The following is a 24,626-nucleotide window of genomic DNA, read 5'->3' as shown; positions in this document are numbered from 1 at the left end:
AATCTTTCCCCCTTCCCTCTGATTATGCGTATGTAAACAGTCAGCATGGTGGCCCACAGGCTGCAATCTCAGTTGCTCATCAGGTGCAGCCAGTTATGCCTCAGGCCTCTGCCAGAGGCCATGCCCAGCTGCTCCAGCTGCCTGTGGCTCTGTCCTCTCTCTTTCTGCCACAGTGCTTATAGAAAGATCTCTCAGAGGGTCCTGAGGGAGGAGACTTGAGGTTCTTCCCTTGGGCAAACAAGGGCTGGGTGGATGACATAATCCCTTTTAAATCTTAGAAAAACAGCCCTGTGGCTCTTGGCTCTCTTGGGCTCTCATTTGGGTTGCCTCACGACACTGGGCAAGAGGCCAGGGAGCCCAAACCCAGCCCAGAGACTCCAGCTCTCCAGGGAGCTCTAGCCTAGGCTGTCTGGTGTGGCCTGTTCCCTTCACACAAAAGCCAGTGAGTCCACACAACCTCACCCCGAGACTGGTTGAGGCTCTCCCTCCATGGCCCACAAAGCCTGAAATTGCTTGACCTCATATTGATGTCCACTTCTTCTCAGCTGTTTTGATACGCGGCTTGACTTGACCCTCTGACACCAGAGAACATATACATCTTGCTCTGGCCTCAGAAAAAAGGCAGGTGAGAGACTAAAGGCTTATTACTCTTGGTCATGTTAAAACCAGTGAAGTGCTTTGAAGACAATATTAGGCAAAACACTAAAGGGTACTGAGCTAACAAAAAGCCCAAGGGAGGAGAAAAAACTCAAAATCTATCAGGAGTGGGATAGATTAACAACACACTGTGCCTAACAGTGGGATACTACTGAGCCACAAGGGTAAGATAAATCTAAGAGACACAGCAAGCATTGTATTAGTTACTGGTACAAAAATACCAGAGACAAACAATGTATGTCAGGAAAGATTTATTTTGGTTCACAGTTTCAGAGGGTCTTAGCCCATTACAATGGGCGAGGTATGGTAAGGAGGTTTAATTTCTGGTGGTGGGAACATGTGGCAAAGGTGTTCATATTGTAGTGGATCAAGAGAGAGGAGGAGTGAGGGAAGGGCATAGGAAAGGAGTAGATAGGGAAGGAGGAGGATGAGTAAGAAAGAGGGAGAGAGAGAGCTGGAGGGGGGAGAGGAAAGAATGTGATGTTTTGCAAGAAATTGGCCCCCAAATAGGGAGTGGCATTATTATGAAGTGTGTCTCAGTCACTTCCTGCTGCCTGCATATCCACATATAGAACTTTCAGCTCCTTCTCCAGCACCGTGTTTTCCTTCACATCACCATGCTTCTTGCCATGATGAACTGTAGTCAATTAAATGTTTTCCTTTATAAGACTTGCCACAGTCATGGTGTCTCTCACAGCAATAAAAACCCTAACTAAGGCACAGGGCCTGGGCCATAAACTTCAAAAACCTGCCTCCAAGCAGTTAGTTCCCACTTCTTAAAAGTTCTAGAACCTCCCCAAATAGCACCACTAGCTTGGGACAGGTGTTCCACACCATGGGGTACAGTTCGCATTCAAACCATAATGATCATCTGTGCAAACGTCAAGCACAGGCAAGAATAACCTCCACCGGCGGAGTCAGAGTAGTACGAGCAAAGAGCCCAGGAGGATGGTGGGGTTCACACAGAGCCATTCTGGAAGAGCTCCTGTGCCCAGAGGGATCACAGTGGGCATAGTGTGCATGTGAAAATACTCCCAGCTCTCAAAAGTCCTGTGGCACACCATGTGAGTGCTACAGTTTGATTAAAAAACAACTTAGAAAGTGCACAAAGGACAGGAAGAGTCAATGGAGGAGAACAGGCTTGGAGAGAAAAGGTGTGGTCAAAGGAAGCCAGGACAGCATTTCAGCCATAGGGCTACAGGACCTCTCAGAGAGCTGATTCTGTGGTGGGAAGATTATGTGGGGCAGGGAGATCTTTAAGGAAACCTCAAGCTCCTAGGGTAAATACAGCGGGGTTTGACTGGGAAAGGAGCATGGTTTGGAGACTGGAAAGTGTCCTGAAGAGGCTGAGTCCCAAAAGGCAACAGCACAGGGTGGGTGTGTCTTTCCTGTGGGGAGGTATGAGACCTGAAAGAGTTGTCTAGATTGATTGTTTCTAGAGTTGTCAACAAGGGATCAATATTGAAAGTGAGAGGAGCACTAGTGCAAGAGTCAGGGAAATCCCAGTTTGGTCATTTGCCAGTTATGTCTGAGAACCCAGAGATAGTTTAGAGAAAGAGTGAACAGGAGTTGCTCCAGACGGGGAATTGTGGGAAAACACAGGTTTCTCAAAGAAAGAACGAACACATTGGCAGAAAATGTGTTCCTAGAAGCAAAGTCCTGGAAAGAGAGTACCAAAAGTAGGTGACAGGAATATGTTAGAGTAATCAGTGGTTCTAAATGTCGTTAACATGGTGAAAGGCTTATGCTTGCAGATTCAAGACACCCAGAAAAACTCAAAGGGAGTCACCTCAGAATTGCATTTACATATATCACAATCAAACTTCCCAAAACATAAGACAAAGGCTTCGCCTTAGAAACAGCAGTGAAAGAGAACCTGAGACGTATAGACATATAGAATTACCATGTAAAGATAGTTATGTTCTCATCAGGAGCTAGGGCATCTGGGAACAATGAAAGCACATATAGACATATGTAGACATATGTACTCTCTCTGTGTGTGTGTGTGTGTGTGTGTGTGTGTGTGTGTGTGTGTGTGTGTGTGTGTGTATTCCCTCTAGTCTCTAGCCCTTGCAGTCGTTCTATTACCATCTCTATACTTTTGTAATGGTAAAATTTTTTTTGGAAATTGCATGGTGCAATATGTGACCCTTTGAGACTGACTCTCTTTGCTCCCTAGAATTCCCTTTAGATTCCCGCATTGTATACCTATTAGAACATGGCTCCCTTTCATCAATGAATGGTATTTCTTCTGGTTAGCTGTGACTGTCAGCTTGACACAACCTAGAATGGCCCGGGAAGGGAATCTCCCTCCATTAGGAAATTTTCTAGATCAGATTGGACTGTGGTGTGTCTGTGGGAGATATTTTGGATTGCAAATTGATGTAGGAAGGTGAGTCCACTGTGGGTGGCACCAATTCCTGGACAGGTGGTCCTGAGCTATGTAAGAAAACTAGCAGAGGATAAATCTGCTGCCAGCTAACAGGCAGTATCTTCCAGGATTCCTACCACATTTCTTCAGCTGTGAAGTGAGCTTGGTTGGAGGCATTGCCGTTTAGGCTTCTCTTCAAGTTCCTGCCTTGTCTTCTGTCACTGATGGACTGTGATCTGCAATTGTAAGCTGAAAGAAACCCTTTTTGCCTCGACATGTTGTCTTTTGTCAGGGTTATTTATTACATCAAGAGAAATAAAGCTAGAGCAGGACTCCATGGTACAGCTATACCACAGCTGCTTAGTCATCCCTCTGTGACAGAACACAGAGATTCAATTATCACATATCAAGATTTCAGTTATTACATATAAGATGTCTCTCCCATACAAGCTTTTGTATGCTTACATTTCCATTTTCCTGAAGTAAACGCCCAAGAATAAAATTGCTAGGCCATGTGAAAGGTGTATTTTTAGTGTGACAATCTGAATGCTCATACCCCCTGCCCTTGAATTCCTATGTTGAAACCTAATCTTTTGTTTGATCACATTAGAAGATGAGGTCTTGGAAAGTGATGATCAGGAGGTAGAATGATGACAGCCTTATATAAAAGGCTTGGATGCTGCCTGGCTTCATGTACCACAGGAGGTCGTGCCAGATGGTACCATTGTGCAAGCCATGAAATCCCCAAATTGGACAGCCAGATTCCCAAAATACCAGCATTGGATCCGGCTCTCAGAACTGTGGAAGTGAATGTCATTTGTTTAATCTTGGGCTATCTTGTCACAGCATCCTGGAAAGACTAAGACACAGTTCTGGCTGTCCTGGAACTCACTTTGTGGACCAGATTGGTCTCAAACTCAGAGTTCCACCTGTCTCTGCCTCCTGAGGGCTGGGATTTAATGGTGTGCCTCACAGTGTCCAGCTTAGACATTAAAGGCCACCCAGCTGTTCTTTGAAGTGCTGTGAGATCTAGATTCCTACCAGCAGTATCCATTTGGTTTCTTAGCCTCTAGCCCAACATTTGATGTCTATTTTTTAGTTTTCATCTGAGCTGCTCTCATAGGCACGTGGTGATATACAGTGAAGTCCTTAATCTCCATCTCCCTGAGAGGAAATTAAGATTCATGTTTTCTTCTTAAAGTCAGGGCAAATGTTTTCGATTTTTGTAAGCTCCTGTTACTGTTTTATGAAACATGTGTTTGGCCTCAAGTCCAGCCTAGTCCTAAATTCTGGATATTTTCTCTGCTCTTTTTTAAATAAGACTTTTAGAGTCTCACATCAATCTGTGATTCATTTTGAGTTCTTCAAAAAGAATGTATATATGTGTGTAATTTAGAGGTTGTCATATCTATTTCAATCTGTCTTTTGACTTTGTAGATTAGAGATTGTTATGATGAGTCTTTTTGTTACACCTATTCTCTCTCTCTCTCTCTCCCTCTCCCTCTCTCTCTCTCTCTCTCTCTCTCTCTCTCTCTCTCTCTCTCTCTCTCTCTCTCTGTGTGTGTATGTAATATGTGTGTTCACGTCTGTGTGGGCGCATACAGAGGCCAGAGGAGTAGGCCACAATTCCTGTCCCCATCACTGCTTAACTGCCCGAGACAGAGACCTTCAGCGTGTTTGGGGTAGGCTGATGGCCAGCAAACCTCAGCACTGTTCCTCCTTTCTTGGCCCTCTATACTTCTGGGCTCATAGGCAGGAGCGGACTGACCTGGCTTTGAATAACCTTGCCTTGTTTGTGGTCATAGGAGGAAGAGATTAAACTTTTTACCATTAAGTGTGATAGTCACTGTAAGTTTACTACTTTTTTTTAACATTTATTTATTTATTATGTATATGTCATACAGCTTTCTGCCTGCATGTATGCCTGCCGGCCAGAAGAGGGCACCAGACCTGATTATAGATGGTTGTGAGCCACCATGTGGTTGCTGGGAATTGAACTCAGGACCTCTGGAAGAGCAGACAGTGCTCTTAACCTCTGAGCCATCTCTCCAGCCCACTACATATGTTTATAATCAAACATATATTTCTTTTTAAGAAAACATTTATTTCATTTTAATTGTGTATATACAGGGTGTGTGTGCACACATGAATGCAGTACCCATAGAGGCCCTAGGTATTGGATCGCTTGAAGCTGGAGTTACAACCAGTTGGCAGCTGCGTGATGTGAGTACTTGAAAAGTCGTATGTGCTGTGCTCCTAACCACCGAGCCGCCATCTCTTCAGCTCTTCTATCTCTATTTCTTCTCAATTTCATCTTGAGACAGTGTGCCTTAGGGTTTTACTGCTGTGAACAGACACCATGACCAAGGCAAGTCTTATAAATGACAACATTTAATTGGGTCTGGCTTACAGGTTCAGAGGCTCAGTCCAGTATCAGCAAGGCAGGAACACGGAAGCATCCAGGCCGGCAGGCATGGTGGAAGAGGAGCTGAGAGTTTGACATCTTCAGCTGAAGGCTACTACTAGTGGAAGACTGACTTCCAGGCAACTAGGGTGAGGGTCTTAAGTCCACGCCCACAGTGACACACCCACTCCAACTAATAGGGCCACTGGCTGGGCCAAGCATATACAACCATCACACAGTGTTTTTCTCTGTGTAGCCCTGGCTGTCCTGGCTCTGTAGACCAGGCTAGACTTGAACTCAAAGCTCCTCCTGCCTCTCCAGTGCTGGATTAAAGGCCTGGATGCATGTGGAGACCAGAAGAGAATGTCAGATTCCCTGGAACTTAAGGTACAGATGGCTGTGAGCCACCATGTGGGTGCTGGGAGCTGGACTAGGTCCTCTGTCAAAGCAGCAACACTTGGGGGCTGGGGATTTAGCTCAGTGGTAGAGCGCTTACCTAGGAAGCGCAAGGCCCTGGGTTCGGTCCCCAGCTCCGGAAAAAAAAAAGAACAACAACAACAACAAAAAGCAGCAACACTCACGTCAGCTGAGCCATCTCTGTAAACCTCAGTTTGTTTCTATAATATTTTCCCCTTCTTGTTGCACTGGGCTTACGTCACTTGGCCTTTTCTAGTTTCTTAAGAACTTAGCTTATTTCTTTTGACAAGTGTCTGTTTTCTAAGGTAAGCGTCAGCAGTGTGAATATCACCTTCCACTCTGGGCTAGAGTATCCCGTGCATTTTGACTGTTGTATTTTGTTTGGTTAATTTGGTTTTATTCCCTTCAATGTTTCCTTTTTTGGACTGAGCATTACTTATGGTGTGTTGTTTAGTCTCAAAGTGTTTGAGGCTACCCCTGCTGCATTTCACTGTCTGATGTCCAGTGGGGTTCGACTGTGGTCAGAGTAGATGTCTTGCTTTGTTTCAATTCCTTTGCTGTGCTGAGGTCTGTTTTATTATCCAACCCATGATGTGTAGATGGACCATGGAACATATATGTGCAAAGAACAGTTCTCTGGTGGTTTGGGATGGCTCTGGATGACAGTGGGTGAAACTGGCCATTCATGTGAGGCGTGAGTTGTAAACAGACTTGTTAAAGGCTTTCTCCACCAATGGAATAAGCCAATTCAGGCCAAATGTAATGTATAAAAGCAGTTTTGTTTGGGGACAGCTCTTGGGCAGGTTCACTGGTCTCAAAAATTGAGGCCAGGGAGATCACAATGAAAACAGGGAGAAGGAGGAGGGGATAGAGAGAGGGAGCGGGGACCTTTTATCCACAGCACACACCTGGGGTACCTGGCAGGGGCAGATGCTGATGTAAGCAGTTGCTAGGTCCCTGAGAGTAGACCAAGTGAAACTGCCTGTATATTAACAGGGTTAGTGTTAGGGGTCCTGGGTTTGAAGCCTAACATCGTGAGCTCCACTTCTCTGAAGTGACAGGCTGAAGGTGACTGTACGTGGACAGCTGTAGTGCTGGGATGTCTTGAGTAAAGTGGGACACTGGGCCCTCAATAATAGGGTGTTAGCGGGGCCAGGGGTAGGGAATTTGCCAGACTCTTAGGACCTGCTGTCCTGAGGGGCTCCCAAACGTAAGCCTGACAGCTGTGGAGCTCAATGTGGAGCTTAGCAGAATGCTGGGTTGGTACCTGAGGTCAACACTGCCTTCAGCACCTTCGCCATACCCACAGGGTGTTCTGTCCCTGGCTAGTCAGACAGGAGGAAGCTCAGGCACCGAGGTAGGAGGCTATCCTGAGGCTCCACCCTTCCAGATGCTGCATTAGCATTTTAATAGGGGCTTTCTGAGCTGCATCCCCAGGGGTCACAGTGCCCCAGGCTGCAGCCGAGCAGGTGCTTCCAGCCGGGAGATCCCCAGCCAGTATCCCTGCAGAGAGGCTTCCTGCTGCCTCGGGATGGAATCGGGTGTAGGGCGGAGCAGGAGCAGGAGGATAGCCTCCTAGGAACGGGAGATAGATGGGCTGGGAAAACGGAAACAGGTTAATTCATTCTCCTTCCTGGATGAATAACCATATCTGCCCCGAAACAGAGCAAGTTCCTGGGGTGTGACTGTGTTAATTGCCAGCCTGGTAGGGAGGAGGAAGGACCGGACATGGGATGGGGATGCTAAGTGAAGGAGAGTGGGTTAGAGCCCGGGCTTTCTTTGTGAGAAGAATGTGATAGGGCCGTTATGGCCGCAGGGATAGAGCCGTGCTGAGCAGGCTCTTCTCCCTGCTCAAACTCCAATCCCACACATGAAACCCAGCATCCTGTTACCTCACTGCCTAGAGGCCCTTGGTATTCTCTTACAGGCCTCAGTGATTATCTCTAAGATCTGCTCCTGGCTTGAGAGGAGCCCGGTCTGGGCCTCACCATTGCCAAGGGCACTCTCCCTCCTGCGCCTGCGTTCTGCCTCCCAGCACTTCCCGGGGGTAGTGCTTGCTCCCTGGCCCCGGAACCCGGTCTATGGTATGTCCACTTCCCCTGTTCACGCACTCTGGAGTTCTTCCAGCGAGTGCCGCTCAGGCTTTAGAAGAGGCGGTGAAGAGAATCTCTCCCCGGATGGCCGTGCACTCCCCTGTGGTCCCTGCACCTTCCCAGCTCCTGAGGGCACTTCCTCTTATTTTCTCCTGTCCTCAGATGACCTCACTCTCTTCAGCGAAAGGTGCTCTCTGCTGCAGCCTCCGGCACTATTCAGGCCTCCACATAATCTGCATAACCGGCCTCCCCTGGTTCCCGCAAAATCTAGATTCCAGATCACTTCTGCCTCTTAAGCTTCCCCAGTGTGCAATCAGCCCCTCTCAGAAAAGGTGTATTCTAGGAGGGGAGGAAAAAAGTTCCCGAAAGCCATGCTTAGAAGTGACTGCGTTTAAAACAACAACAACAACAACAACAACAACAACAACAACAACAACAACAACAACAACAACAGCAACAACAACAGCAGCCCAGTGTTCTTAAAAACCACCTTTCTGAAACCAAATCCTGCAGGTTACCAAGTCCCAGCCTCTCTCTCTGCTGCCTATTCTCGAGATGCACAATGACATGATCCTAATAGATTTCTGTTCAGGATTCTATCTTTTCTCTGGTTAGGCCTTAGTAGAAATATTTCATTTGGGGGATTCTCTACCCTGTATTTTTCTTTTTTAATTAGATTTTTCGCATATGGTTCTCATTTCTAAGTGCTGACTTCTCTTCCATTGTCTTGTATCAAAGTTTTGACAATTCGTGAGGCTTCTCTGACTTTAGCCTCTGCTTTGCAGAAAAGATGGCTTTGTCTCGCAAGGGTCATCTTAACCACCGTCTGTATCTACTCGTGTTTCCCAGGAGAGGTTTGGCAGTCAGCCAAGTCAACGGTTTTTTTTTTCTTTGCAGTGTTAATTTTCACATATTCATGACAATCTCCCCAATAACAAAAAAAAAAAAAATCCCGAAGTGGGAGCACTTGTCCAATTTAGAGCCCTGTCTTTCAAATTACAATTGACAGTAAAGGCAGTGGAGGGAAACCCAGCCACTAGTGCACATGTGCAAGCGCGTGCGCACGCACACACATATATTAATAATTTCACGCACTCAGGAAGTCCTTCGCTCTCTAAATAAAGAAACCCTCATAAGGTTGACACGGCCAAGAGCAGAGTGGCTAGTGAAAATACACCTAACACCAGCGATCGAAATGAAACTGATTGTAAGGTCTAAAAAAAAAAAAACCACCCAGGGGGAAATCTGAAGGCTTGTGGGAACCAGAGGACAAACATGATGGCGGTTGTTAAAGTAATTAACACAAACAACTTTTGGGTAAATTCCAGGGAGTCCTCACCAGGGAAACTGATCCTTTAACGAATCGGTTTCCAGTAAATTCTTTTCAAGCTGAGTGGCTGGCTCCAAGGGAATGAATGGTGATCCACTAGTTGGCAAACCCAGCCATTTCTTTAAAGTTCGTGTTTCCTGGGTCTTCGCCCCTATGGAGCAACAGGTACTAAAGTTGTTAAGGCCACACCTCCTTCCTCCTACAGCCAGCTGGGCTGGTCCTCCTCACAGTCAAGTGGAAATGGACACTCAGCTACCCCTGTGCTTACGCACTCTCTCCTAGTGTAACTCTCTGGCTATTGGACCTAGACTGTTGTCCTTAAAAACCTCTTGTCCTGAACGCTGGACCTCTCAGTTATGCTGCAATGTCTCCTAGATGTCCAAAGTTTAGCATGCTCAACACTGAACTTCTCTTTGTTTCCTTTAATGTCCCCCACGGTCAAAGCCAAGGAACCATTTTAAACCGTCTTTTCCCCACGATCACCAAATGCAAGCTACAGAGCAGCTCCTCTCCGCTCCCTCCACCAGCTGCTGCATCCTTCTACCTGGTAGCTCCTGCTGGAGACCAAGGACTTAGTGCTTCTTTTGGGTGAGACCACTGCCCTTGGCCTGCCTGTTTTTAAGCTATTCTCAGCACAGCTTCCCAGCAGGAAGTTCTGTGCTTCCTTCCCTGGAGTTCTGTGCTCAGCTGACTGGATCCTCATGGTACTGTGGCCACAGGATATCTGAGAGCTTGGAAGACAGGCCAAATCTAACCTGGCTTTACTGGCCCCCTTCTAGTACATGGTGAGCATTTGTCAAAGGAACCCCTGAGCTCATGGCATCCCAGTGTTGATCTTGACAGTGAGTTGTTAGAGAACCCCCTGCCCCCATAGGAAAAACCCAGGAAGAGACACAACGTGACCAGACAACTTTGGAAAGCTAAGGTGAACCATACAGCATTTCCCCTTAGCTAGATTCACTTCCATTCTTTTGCCTCGCCATGACTGTGTTCCAGAGTGCTGTCTCCCTGACCTACTGTGTTTGGACAGAATGAAGGTGCCACACATATGGGCAGATTGTGTGTACAAATTGAGTTCAGCTCTGCCTCAGGCTGGTGGCTCATTTTGGAGGTGCTGGGTCCTCACCTTCTGTCTCATCACACTTCAATCATAGAAACTCTGGCCCTGGCTTGGCTAACCTTCTTAGCACCGTGAAGCCAGGCATGTGACATGGTGGCAGTTGGAAAAGTCACATGATTTAGAGCCTTGTGGGGTCATGCCTGCAGGCCTTGAGGAGTCTCGATGCTAAGCCACTCCTTCAACAGCAGTGATCTGTGTCCAAAGACACAGCCTGGCTGGTCAGACTCCTTTCCAGCCCATTGTCTATTGGGTACTCCAGGTACAGGTGATGTCACCAAGAGGGCAGCCAAGCAGGAGGTGGCATCTGGTGCCCAAGTCCAGCCTAACAGGCCAACTCCTGTTGGCAAGAGAGAGAAATGGCTAATTGACCATGACAGGACCAAGCCCTTGCCAAATGATCTCTGAGGAAAGAGAAAACTACTTGAAAATAAAATTAATCAGCTTCTATATAGCACAGCATGCTGAGCTTACTGCTTAGTGGGCATGAACTTGCAAATAATATATATAATAAACGAACAATAACTCATGGGCCAAGAAGACGGCTCAGTCCACAGAGAACTTGCCTGGTAAGTTTGACACACAGGATTCACGTGAGAGACAGGCATGGGCTTGGAGAAGTATGCCATAAAGTGCTGGCCCCGTATGAGTGAGGACAGGAGCTTCTGTGCCCAGAACCCAAGCAAAAGCCACCTATACTCCCAGACCTCAGGAGGCAGAGATAATGTCTGAGGCAAGGTGTCTGGCTATCCTAGCTAGAACTGGGAGCTCCAGGTTGAGATTCCGACTCAATAAATAGGCTGGAGAAATCTGATGTCAACTTTGGGTTTTCACATGCACACAGATACATGTGTTCTCACATGCAAACATGGATCCTTCTCTTTATTTCTCTGTCTCTCTCTGTCTCACACACACACACACACACACACACACACACACACACACACACACCAAAGATGCTGTTATGTGCCCAGCACTAGGGAGGCATAGACAGACAGGTGGCTCCCAGGCCCGTCAGTCTCGCCTACTTGGAGAATTTCAGGCTAGCGTCTCAAGATGAAAGTGAACGGTGTCTGAAGAACAACATTGGAAGTAACCTCTGGCCTCTGCATTTACACTGTGCAAGCACAGAAACATGTGAGCAATGCACACACACACAACCGCCCCCACACACACATCCATGCTCTCACATACATGTACAGAAACTAAGGGGAAAATGCCAGAATACTTAGCTGGCACAGCACCATGGTGACATAACTGGTCTGTGGGAAATTGGTCATGTGCACCTTAGTCAGCTAACTAAATTATCAATTAGCTGAGCATGGTGGCACACACCTTTAATACCAGCACGAGGGAAGCAGAGGCAGGTAGATTCCTATGAGTTTAAGGTCAGCCAGATCTACATATTGAGTTTTAGGCTAGCTAAACTTACACGAAGAGACTCTGTCTCAAGAAAAAAAAAAAAGTAAAAAAAAAAAAAAAGAATATATAAAAAAAAAATTAAGGGGTTGGGGATTTGGCTCAGTGGTAGAGCGCTTGCCTAGGAAGCGCAAGGTCCTGGGTTCGATCCCCAGCCCCGGAAAATAAAAAAAGAAAAGAATATATAAAAAAAGAAAAAAAAAGTGTGTGCTTGTGGGGGGGTGGGATGGGGGGCACTGAAGATATTAGTCGTGTTTGGGCCTTTAATGAGTGTTTTCTTGCCGGTTCCAAATTGAGCCTATGGATATGGTAAAAGTGCCATCATTGTCCATTGCTCCTGACAATACACCCTTGTATACGTCCCACAGAGGGCAGTTCACCTCTCAACAAAGAAGCTAATCCAGGATGTAGAGGAAGGGCTCATTGGAGTGCTCAATGGCCTTTCAATTGGCTGGTATGGCGTTCAGGTGTGGTTCGTTATAAACATTATGGTTATTGTTCATTTCATGATCTGTACCAAGAGTGCACAATATTGTCCGTGTGTAAGGATGGCATGTGAATGAAGTAACTTTCACAAAGAAGGGAGCCAAGGAGATGGGGTGTGGTAAGTCCTACACAAGTCCTAGACATGAGAAGGGAGAGTTTTCTTCCCATTCAAGCTGATAACACTTTGGTTGTCGCTGGGTTGGGGGGTGAAGAGAGAATCATTTTGTTATTGTGTGTCTGTCTCTGTCTGTTTGTTTTTTAAATGTAGCATAATCTACTTACAAAAACTAGTTCTTGAGATGTGAGGGGTTCTAGGTAAAGCTAAAACGGATGGCTGATAATACACCTCAACGAGACTAGAAGGAGATGGATGGGGTTTGCTTTGGTTTGGACAGAGCCAGGGTGGGGGCTGGGCACAGAGCAAGAGACCCCGGCTGCCCAGGGTTCTCTCACGCAGAAGGACCATGGAAAGAGCAGCTAATCTACACTGAGAAAACCTGGGGACCCTTACCTAGGCCTTTCTGGGAAGGCTTCTGGCTCCGAAAGGAGCAATATCTGAATGAAAATTGTCAAGGAACCACGAGGACCATCTACCCACTCCCCCTACATGTTACCCACCACCAAGACAGTCATGACATCATGTCTGAAGAAGCACCAAGACCCTTGGAAAAAAAAAAGAAACCCAGGAGGAGAAAGTCCAGGAGGTTATAGCTCTGAGGACCTTGGTGCTGAGGACATGTTTGTAGTTCTCCATTGGGTGGGAAGTTAGGGCATAGCTCTGGGGATGTCCTCAGGGTCCTCAGAGCACAGGCCAGAGTTGAAAAAATCACTGGGATTCAGGGTGTGCAAAGAGTCTGGAACATCAGCACTTAGTTCTGTGTAGTAAGAACTGAACAATTGGGTGGGTGGATGAATACCAAGCATTAGGGATAGGGCAGTGATAGGGATTCCTGTTGGATCTGGTATTATCCAGTCATCGCTCTGGGTTGGCAAGTCACTGTAACTAACTTAGAAACATTCATAATCCCATCTTTGGATACATTTGCTACTGTTGGACTTGATGGTTACACTATCAGAGAGAGGAGCCTTGTGTGTGGGAAAGAGGCCTAAGCCAGAGTTTGGTTTTGCAGTAGGCAGCCCATCACCTCTCACCACACGTACGCCCTCCTCCTTGGGCTTTTAGTAATCTGTTAGGGCCAATAAATACAAAATCAGAAAACAACAGGTTTGCCCTGAGCACAGTGGTGCTTCATGGGGCCAAGGGAGAAGAGTCAGTTTTCATGTGAGAAACCGTTCTGGATGTAAACCAGGTAGGAGCAAATCTCATGTAACGTTAAGTACAGAAAAGAAAACGTAGGGAAGCCAGCGGGCCCTCCTCATGCCTGGGCTTTGCTTACATTTGCACTGGGGTGGATGAGCCCACTCAGGGTTTATTTGCAAATGAGCAAAGAGGAACCTAAAACACTTGGATCACACACATCCCCATTTTAATCAGTTCTGTGTTCTTATTACCGGAAATTAAGGTAACAAGATTGCCTTTATTACAAACACCTACAAACAGAGAAATTCAGTTATCTAATTATTTATCTTCTAGCCAGATCACCCTTTGATTCTATTTATATTCTCTCACATTCTTGCACTTCATCTCAGACTCGAGGCTTCTGAAGCTCATAGAATCCTGGAAGTCACTTGTGCTTCCTTGGGTCGAATTAAAACATAAAGCTATAATGAAGTCATTCATGTGCACTCAAGCTTTACATACACCGTACAGATCAATGGGGGCAAGTTGGGAAGGCGAACCCCAGCATCAGAGAAATGGGAGACGGGAAATGCACTGCAGATCTCAGGCATACATTAGTCAAATGATTGCAGCGGATGACTGGAAACATATCACAGGACTTGTGCACAGACTATTCAAAATGATTGCAAAAGAATTGAAATAAATCACAAAACACACGCATAGATTATTCAAAATAACCGCTGTACAGTTTCATCACAAAAACCATCTTTTACATTTGCATTATCAGCAGCAAAGGACAGTGTACAGCTTAGGCCTAAGTCGACTGCCCTACTTTCTCTCCAGGGTCCAATTCTCAGAAGGATCTAATTACAATACAGGTAGAAAGAGCAGACGTATCTGAATGGTCCATGTTTTCTTCAAACTGATTTCCGGGAAGACTCCCCCCCATCAATATAATCTATTTATCTTTGCTATAGAATCATTCTGTACCAACAGCAATGTCTGGACCCTTCTCCTGGGAAAGGCACTTTGACCCTCCCTCATAAGTCCTCACTTCTGTTCTCCGCCCACTCTTCCTCCAGTGGTGGAGATGATTTTCTTTCCTGGTCAAGGAGACGACGGAAGCTTCATGGCACTATGGTTGAAGGTCAGCTTTGTTAGATCTTTTGCTAACATTTCTGGTTATGGGATTTTGGAATCATTGGAGGATACTTGTCCGTAGGACGCCTGAGGAGATCCTGGGTTCAAACTTGGGTCAAATATCTTTGATGGCTCCAAAAGTTAGCTCCAAACAAAATTGCTTATTCCTGGGAAATCCAGCTGGCAGAGCAGAGAGGAGCTGACATGTGAGTGTTTTCTCCATCTTAGAAGAGAAATTGGATGACTAAGGACAAGGATCTTCCTGACAGATTGAGATCTTGGTCAGCTTGGCTCTGCTGAGTCACTCTGCTAAAGAGTCCCCCCCAACCCCACCCCCGCAAGTGGCCCAGCTGCCACCTGCCCCAAGAGGTGCTGATGGCCAGCTGATCCCAACCACAACTTCGGCTCTCACTACTTGGATAGTTAGTAGTTTCTGCTGCTGCATTTGTTCTGTTCTTAGGTTAAAAGCATAATATGAATACAAAATTCTGTACTGGGTAAATGTTCCTATGTAACTTCACATCAAAATTAAAATTAGCATGATCATATAACCACACCTTCTAAGCAACTATTCTATTTTTAGAATGTTTCTTGTAGAATGTTCAAGAAAAAAAGGAAGTTGCAGAATAATAGGTATTCTATAATACTGGTTCTGTTAACATCCCCCGCCCCCCAGTAACTAACGAACCACCAAGAGCTGTCTTCACGAGGCTACTCATATGAGGAATCCTTCTTTTGAAGATTTATCTTCATGTTTACTTACGTGTCTGCGTGTGGGTAAAAGCATGTTAGGACAGGTGCCTGGGAGGCCAGGAGAAGGGTCAAATTCCCAGAGCTGGAATTACAGGTGCTGTCAGTTACTTGACATGTGTCAAGAACTCAGCTCATCTGGAAGAGTAGCAAGGGCTCTTAGCCGCTCAGCCATCTCTCCCAGGGGAATAATTTTTTCATTTATTTTTCTTTTCTCTAGTGAGTGATCATTTTATTATATGTTTATATTACTTTTGCAATCAAAATGTCAAATTTTACAGGTGAACAGGCACCAGGGAAGTGTAAGACTGGGAGAGTTGTCCAGTGATAAACCGTCTCCCTAACTTAGCTATCTTCTTGTTCTTTGTGATTTTTCCTCATTTCCACCTTGTCTTGGGCTCACTTTGTAGATGAGGGAAATGTTGAGCCTCTGCTCCTCAGAGACTGCATATGTTTTTCACTGAAAATGTCCAAATATAAAAACCCATCAAGAAAGCATAACATTCTTATCATGAGTACCTATAATTGTCCATTTTCTTCCCAGAGCCCCCACATTCTGCCCCTGCTCAGTAGCTACAGAGTAGATGGGAGCTTGCCTTGACTGATGTGAGAAGTCCTGCTCCCCGTCCCTCACTCACATGCATTGTGGGGAGAGCTTCTTCACGGAGCGTCCAGATAAAAAATGGAGGGAAGACCATCCCACCTTCTGCTGTCTTGCCTCTAAGTTCATTTGCCCCTGTGCTGCTGCCCCCGCTGATTCCTTTGCCTGTAGTAGAACCAAGGTTTCAGATTAGGGACCAGCATCTCTCCAGGAACCTTCTGAAGCATCCAACCTTGTGGGCTTAGCAGCTACCACAATTTTATGCCTATAAGCAACCCTAATTAAACTCACTGGGACACAAAAGATGAGGAGGAGGACAAGGTAGAAGGAGAAAGAGAAATAGGAGTAGGAGGACCTGGAGGAGGAGGCCATGAAAGTTGTTTGGGAAGAGGGGATCAGTGGGGTTAGAGGTACAGGAAATAGCATGGGATAGACATGATCAAAACATATTATATACATGTCTGTACTCTCATAATGAAATCCATTGTTATATATGATTAATACACCCTAAAAAGTTACCTATGCAAAAAGCACTTGTCATGTAAGGAAACGGGGCAAAAGTGAACAAGAAAGGCAACAGATGGTAACAATGGTAGTCATTAGTATGAGATATGCTGAAGACCCTTGTAAAATCGAATATACCCTATTAAATTGAATTTTTCTTACCTTTCTTTGTTCTGCGGGCATGTATGAATGTGTATGGGCATACAAGTGTCACTGCGCACGTGGAGGTCACCCCACAATGTCCTGGAGTTGGTTCTTTCCTTCCAAGTCATGAGCTTGCAGTGAGCTATGGGGCAGCGGGCTGTGCCACCAGACAGAAGACCTGGTAAGGTAGCAGCAAAGTTCAGAACCCCAATAAAACTCAGAATTGGGAAGGGCAGGAGTGTGAACTAGCTTTTGACCAGATTTCCTGTCCTGGGGCATGTGATCATGACACCCCACTAAGAGGATCATGATAGCTGGTCATATAGCATAGAGCCTAGAGTTCTTCATGCTAATGAGATATCTAGGGGGCCCTGGGTGTTTAGCCAATGAGATCCCTTCGTGGGCATCCCTTCCTGCAAAAGGTATTTAGTCTCTGGTTCACCCTGAGTAAGTCATATGCATCCTCATGAATGAATAAAGCCATTTGGACAAACAAGGACAGTCTCCTTCATCAAGGACCATCATGGTAGGGGCCGTGGCAGGGGTGGAGGGAGCGCTTCATCATATAGAGCCATGCCTAAGTCTTCTGTAGAGGGCCACCTTGCAACCCCTTTGCACCCTTGGCATTCACTCTGATCTAGCTGGATTCCCCCAACCTGGGTTCATTGCAGGCCGGCAATCCATTCCCAACTTCTCAAGGTCTTCAGAAGTGTCTGGGTACACAGGAGGATGGAAGCCCCCATTCTCAACTCTTCACAGTTCCCAGCAGTCTCTGGGTGCACAGGAGTTTGAGAATCACAGCCTGCCCCAACCCCTGCTCTTTCTCACCAGGAGAAACATGGGCTGGGACCCCTATCTTTGCCTCCCCTGAGCCCATGAGCCTGGCTCCCAAGCGGTGAGAAAGAAACATAGCATAGCGCCTCTGTGTTTTGCCTCTCTGAGCAGAATATAGGCAACATTCTGGTACCCCAGCTATGCAGACCCACAGTAAGGACCTTCACCCAACTGAGCCACCTCCCAGGCCCTTGGATGTACTCTTGAAACAAAATATTAAGACAAATATCATGAGCATAAGAACATAAGGTAAAAAGTTAGAAAACTAAAAAATATAATACCTAAAATGAAAACTCAATAGATGGGCTAAGTTTGCAGACAAAAAAAGAAGCAAGGTTAGATAATTAGGAACTCTGAAGACTAGGAAATGAACTGTCTGAGAGATCTGTGGGCAATAAAAGACGTGGTGTTCATAAGATTAGAGTCTCAGCAGAGAGTAGAGAAAGAGGAGCAGTGGAAGGCAACTGATCTTTGCAGACTTTTGGCAACAGGCATAAAGCTGTGATTCCTAAACAGAAATGGTAACACAAATCCCCCAGAGAAAGAAGCCACACCCAGACAGATCACAGTCACATTTCTGAAAATTGAAAGACAAACCCTTGAAAGTAGGTGTTGATCAACAATACCTAACTCATACAGATGAAGCCAGGGAGAGATAGGCACTTTCCCCAAATACTGACAGAAGAAGAAAAAAAGGTTTTCTCTTCAAAGTCCATGCCTGGCAACACTGTTCTTGCTCTTTCAGGTAGATTCTGCCTCTGTTTTTCCCTTTAGTGTACCTTGTAACTTATTCTTGGTAGGAACATGAGATCTGAAATAAAGGGGTTGCAGTAAATAGGTCTCTAATGATATGGTGGGAGATGTGTGTGGCGGGTCCTGCAGCTGTGCACTATGAACTATACACATGCAGGTCCATTTATAATTTGTTTATCTTTATTTACTTTGTGTGTATGTGACGTGTGCATATAGAAACATACATGTGGGTTCATGCCATGACATGTGTATGAAGGTCAGAGGACAACTCTCAAGAGTCAGTTCTCTCCTTCTGCCCTGTGGGTTCAATTTTCAGAACCCAGTCAATGTAAGTCACGACATAAATAGCAAAATTAAGAACCACATGGCCATCTTAATAGATACAAAAACAGTCATTTGACAAAACCTAACATCCCTTTTTGGTTAAAATGATTAGAGAACCAGTTCTAGAAGACCATGTGCTTGTCCTGTTTAAGAGCAACTGTGAAAATAACCACAGTTTGTACTATCATGGTAAAAGACAGAATTTCCTCATGTTGAGACAGAAACCAGGGCAACCACCTCTGCTCAGCCTGGTGCTAAGAATGCTAACTAGCACAGTAAGCCACAAAAAAGAAATATAAGTTTTGTACTGTGGACAGTCCTTCTCTATAAAAACCCTTAGGAATGTGAAAGTAAAATGCCAGACCTTGGAAGTGGATTTAGCAATGCCCCAAGACATTATCTCTACATAATATCAGATATTACGACCTGACCTATGCATAGTGGCAGCAGACTGTGCAGTACTTAGGAATAAATCTGACAGACGTGTGCTGGGTAGCTGTTTCCTCCACATTCAAACATTCCCTCCTGGAATGGGGGAGAGGAGGCTTTCAAAACTCACAGGAGGGCTGGAGGGATGGCTCAGTGGTTAAGAGCATTGACTGCTCTTCCAGAGGTCCTGAGTTCAAATCCCAGCAACCACATGGTGGCTCATAACCATCTGTAATGAGATCTCATGCCCTCTTCTGGTGTCTGAAGACAGCTACAGTGTACTTCTATATAATAAATAAATCTTTAAAAAAAAAACTCACAGGAAAATACTAAGAACACGCATCGTTCACTTTTTCAGTGTTAAGTCTGACACTATAAATCTTTAAAGATAAGAGAGATGAAAATGTAGGAACATCTGTGGAGATAGTTCAGTGGTAAGCGTCTGCTGACTTTAAGTCCCCAGAGCCAGGCCTGGCTGTGTGTGTGTCTGCAGCTCCAGCACTGGGGGGCAGTGACCAATAGATGCTAGGGGTTAGTTCCCTGGACAGCCTGGCTGAAACAGTTAACCTCCCATTTGGTGATAGACAACTGTCTCAAGGCAAGAAGGCAGAATGTGATGGAGAAAGACACCCAGTGTCTTCCTCTGACCTTTACATGTGTGTGCATGGGCACACATGCCTACAAGCTCAAACTCATCCAATGTGCGTGCACGCGCGCACACACACACACACGTTTTGACTTTGCGTTAAGCAAAGAGTTTTAAGATATGACCCCAAAACACACAATCTAGAAATACACTGATATAATTGGACCTTTCCAAATTTAAAACTTGTGTTCTTTGAAAAGTTTTGGATGGATACAAAAGACAAGCTATATAGAGTGGGAGAAAAAAATGTCACACTAATATTTTTCAATTTTTAAATTGTTTAACTTTTATTTTATGCATATGGGTGTTTTGCATATATATGTATATATACATATACATGTATGTGTGAGTGTGTGTGTGTGTGTGTGTGTGTGTGTGTGTGTGCCTCTTTGCCTGGTGCCTGTGGAGGCCAGAGTAGAGCATTAGAACCTCTGGAACTGGAGTTACAGACAGCTGTAGGTGCTGGGAATCAAACCCAGGTCCTCTGGAAGAGCATACTCTTAACCTCTGACTTCTCCATCCCTAATACACACATATCTTATAATAGACTTATATCCAGAAAATGTTTTAAAATCGTAAAAGCTCAACGAGAAGAAAATAGCCCATCCGAGAATATGGTGGCCATCTGGAGAGCTATTTCCACAGCCACTAGCAAACAGAAGCATCACTAGTCATGAAGGGAATGTAGACTGCGGTCACTGTGCAAAACCATCACATACACTTTGGAATGGCTTCCGTGAGGAAGACAGACACTACCAAGTGAGGAGACGTAAAGGAACTAGAATTCTCACCCTCTGCTGCTGTGACTGTAAACTTCTACAAACATTTCCAAAGACAGTTCAGAGTATGTTAAAAAGTTAAATATGTCCGACTGCATCACTTGCCCCAGACTTTCGTTTCCAAGAGAAAAGGAACTAAGCGTTCACAAAATATCTGGGGCTCAAATCATGGGAGCTTTGTCAGAGCCCCAAACTGAAAGTCATCTGTGTGCTCAGCATGTGATATGATGGGGCACAGCCCTACTTCTCAGCCAGAGAGAAGGAGGGAAAGATAAATGACTGATAAAAAAAAATTTGGACAAACTATCAAAGGAATTCTGGTGAATGAAAGAAGTCAAGGGAAAGGCCGATGTTATATATTTGCATTATATAAAGCTACAGAGATGAAAATCCACGGTGATATAGAATGGGTATAAACGGACTGGGGGTAAGGATGTCACAAGGAACGTTCCAGGAGTGATTTGGGGGTGGTTTTACAAACATATGTACACATGAAAACTTGTTCTTTAATATAAATGTGTGCAGTGTTTTAAAACATATTTTATTTATTCAATTTCTCACATATAGGCAGTGTATCTCGCTCCTCCCACAACTCCCCACTCTCACTGCCGCCACATGTCCTCCTCCGATTCTCATGGACTCTCATATTCTCATGGTCTCTTTTTATGTCCAGACACTGGAATGAAGTTGTTGAAATAACAACATACAAGTGAGGCGGTGGGGAGGGTTGCAGGGTCCTAAGACTTTCTCACCCTTAAGTCCTTATACTGGCCTTTGAACAAGTGCACACAACCAGATGCTTACTGCGAGCTGGGCACCTCTGCAACATGGAGCAAACCCCGTGTGGGAGGGTCCGGGGTAGTCAGGTAGAAACCACCCGATGAAGTTCATCTTCACCCCACCCTCCTCCAGTCTGGGCTGTCTGTCGCCTTCAGTTGCCAGTTAACCCAAGCTGGGGCTTTTCTCTTTGGTTTGGAGAATCTGACTCTGCCTGGGTTGAGTGAAGTGTTTGTGGTGGTTCACATACAGGGAAAGTACCCCGTGTTGACCCAAGCTGCAGGCCCCTGAGGCACTGCACCAACTCCTGGGCTGTTAAGAAAAACAAATCCTGTGGCAAACATTTAACACCTTTAAATTTTGTTTTTCCTCTCCCTCCAACCCCCTTCTCTCCAGGGTCTCAAGTAGCCCAGGCTTGAGTTCCTGCTCTCTGAATTTCACCTCTCAAGTCCTCGGATGACAGACCTGCATCACCAAGCCCTATTTTTGTGCATTCCCAACAGCTCTATCCATTTGGATTTGCTAACACTGAAAGACTATGATGTCATCAACACCTTGCATGGCTGCCCTTCCTTTTTCTGCCTCTGAGAATAGACATCTCACCTCTGCTCCTGAGAAGGGACCCTGAAACAGATATTCTCACGAAGTCCACTAAGGTGACTTCACCTGCACACAGCCATGTGAAATAGCAATCCATTTCCAGTCAAATCATCTTGTGCCTTTGAAAAGCCTCTTCTAGAATGAACCAACCACGTTACTGAGGGAGAAAGGTGCAAGATATCAGTAGGGCGGTTTCCAGAATCTCCATCAACTCCCACACGTGTAATAAGAGATAACAAGAGTTTTTACATATACATGACTGTAAAACCGTCTTCACATCACTCCTAGGATATTCCTCATGTAAATACAGCATATTCATAAGTGAAACTCTTAAAATAAATAAAAAGTTTAAAATGTAATTACAACTTTCAAGATGAAATAGATAAATGAAAGTTCAAATGTCGAGTAGTGAATAAGGGAGCTGCCTTTTCTCAGGCTGCTGGGAAGATGGCGGACTCTCAGATAGAGAGTGCTTACCAAGAGCTGCCTACGATCTCTCAAAACAAGAAGCATGTTTTGCTGGGAGAAATCATCAAAGAAAAACTCCCTTGGTTCTACAAAAACATTGGTCTATGCTTCAAGACACCCAAGGAGGCCATTGAGGGCACCTACATAGACAAGAAATGCCCCTTCCTGGTAATTTCTCCGAGGTCAGATCCTGTCTGGTGTTGTGACGAACATGAAGATGCAGAGGACCATTGTCATCCGCTGGGACTATCTCCATTACATCAAAAAGTACAACTGCTTTGAGAGGTGTCGCAAGAACATGTCTGTGCACCTGTCCCTCTGTTTCAGAGATGTCCGGATCAGCGACATTGTCACTGTTAGAGAGTGCAGGCTGTCTATTCAAGGTCGCCACAGCGGCTGGCACCAAGAGGCAGTTTCAGAAGTTCTAAGGGGACTCTAGCCCTAGAACAAATCAAGTTATTTTCCAACTTAAATAAACGTTCAAATGTCACAGCTCTTGGGAAGCCACATGGGTACAGAATCAAAGCCATCCTAACTTTGAGTGGGCGTTATGCTTTGCATATCAAATGTCCCCACAAGGTCATGTATTCGTCCCCCAATGGCAGGGTTATTTGTGGAGGTGATGGAATCATGAAGTAGACCTTAGAGGTGCGTGCCTTGGAAACACATACCTGCTTGCTGGCCCCTTCCTGTTTCTTTTTCTGCTTCTTGGCCACCATGGCATGAACAACCTTCTCTACCACAAGCTCCCACACTATGATACCTTGTTTCTGTCTAGCTTCAGGCCCGAAGCAACAGGGCCAACCCGCCACAGACAGAACTGTCTGAAGCTGTGAGCCCAAATAAATCCTCCTATCTTGTTTCCCCCGACTCCGCCACACTCATGAAAAGGTAACTAAGAAGATGTAGGAGCAAGATGATGGTTGGAAGGGGGTCCCTAAGACATCCCGATTGTAAGGAATTTGGAGACTGGGGCTTCAGAGATTTTGGAAATGTAAAGATAGTCCATCGATGCTCTTTCATTCATTCATTCATTCATTCATTCATTCATTCATTCATTAATTTTTGGTAGGTTCTATGATTTCAGGCTTTAGTAAGGAGGCCGTGGGAATCTCTAGAGAAACCAAACATGTATATATGTGAAGAAGTGTATTTGGTTTGTGTGACTATGGAGTCTGATAATTTTAAAATCTTCAGGGAGAGCTGGATGGTTGGATCCAGGAAGAACCAATGCTATACTGCATGCCTGGCATTAGAGCCCACTGCTGGTTCGGGACAGTGCCTGACCATGCTTCCTATCTAGTTTGTGTCTATGTAATTTACACAAAAGTCTTGTTAAGAGTTCCACGGCTCGCTGGGTGTGCTGGAGTGGCCTTAGAGCTGGAGGTAGGATTAAAAAGTCACATCTCTAGGGAGATGTCTCCGTGGTTTAGGGTGCTAAATGCTCTTCCAGAGGACCTGGTTTCAATTCTCAGCACCCACATGGCAGCTCATACTGTCTGTAACTCCAAGACCTGACACCCTCACACAGATATACATGTAGGCAAAACACCAATGTACATTAGAAGAAAGAAAAAAGAAAGAGAGGATTTTCACAACTAGCCTGAGATAATGAGACCTTGTCTCAAACAAAACAACCATTAAAAAGAGAAAACTGGGGCTGGAGAGACGGCTCAGCGGTTAAGAGCACTGACTGCTCTTCCAGAGGTCCTGAGTTCAAATCCCAGCAACCACATGGTGGCTCACAACCATCTGTAATGGTATCCGATGCCCTCTCCTGGTGTCTGAAGATAGCAACAGTGTATCCACATACATGAAATAAATAAATCTTTAAAAAGAGAAAGAGAGAGAGAGAGAGAGAGAGAGAGAGAGAGAGGAAAAGAACTGCCCACCCTCAAAGCCACTTTTTGACACTATCAGAATTTCTATTAGTTTTTCTAGAAACATAACCATATAAATAAAAAAGTAGTGTTACCTACTTGAAATTATTCAAGTTAACTTTTGATATTTTGCCTGATCAAAGATCTGAAAATTTTGTATTAGATATCATTTAAATTATCTTGTTTTCTTCCATCATAATGGGAAGAATTAGTATCTTTTTTATATCAAGTTGATATTTGTTTTAAAGATTTATTTATTTTTAATTGTGTTTAGCTGTGTGTTTATTTTTGTGAGTATGGGCACACATGAATGGTGGTGCCCGCCGGGGCCTGTGCCCTGGAGTTGAAGTCACATAAGGAAAAACCATCACACAGTCCTATCCACACACCTGCCCAGATGGGCAAGGAGGTCCACCAAGTGTTAGAAAGTTCATGAAAGCCAGTAGCTCTCTTCCTGCTCAGA

At 45.2% G+C, this 24,626-nt stretch overlaps 1 long non-coding RNA gene and 1 pseudogene across 8 annotated transcripts in view; one reads left to right on the top strand and one right to left on the bottom strand.

The window, feature by feature from the left end:
- LOC102555576 (uncharacterized) overlaps positions 1-24,626 on the bottom strand; it is an 83,098-nt gene that overhangs the window by 44,855 nt on the left and 13,617 nt on the right. For 3 of the 8 annotated variants that reach the window (XR_015683781.1, XR_015683782.1, XR_015683784.1), the window contains exons 2-3: positions 16,692-16,851; positions 16,021-16,190 (exon numbers count right to left, since the gene is read on the bottom strand). This is a non-coding gene — a long non-coding RNA (uncharacterized LOC102555576). Of the gene's footprint in view, positions 1-14,265; positions 14,898-16,020; positions 16,191-16,691; positions 16,852-24,626 lie in introns of those variants that run through there. The other 5 variants (XR_015683786.1, XR_015683787.1, XR_015683785.1 and 2 more) reach the window with 3 other exon arrangements.
- LOC147995680 (small ribosomal subunit protein uS17 pseudogene) lies at positions 22,168-22,805 on the top strand (annotated as a pseudogene).

The sequence above is a fragment of the Rattus norvegicus genome, chromosome 3, assembly GCF_021556685.1.
Source record: "Rattus norvegicus strain SHRSP/BbbUtx chromosome 3, alternate assembly SHRSP_T2T, whole genome shotgun sequence".
Classification (NCBI taxonomy): domain Eukaryota; kingdom Metazoa; phylum Chordata; class Mammalia; order Rodentia; family Muridae; genus Rattus; species Rattus norvegicus.
The sequence above is the reverse complement of the archived record's forward strand: the minus strand, read 5'-3'. Positions and strand labels throughout refer to the sequence as shown.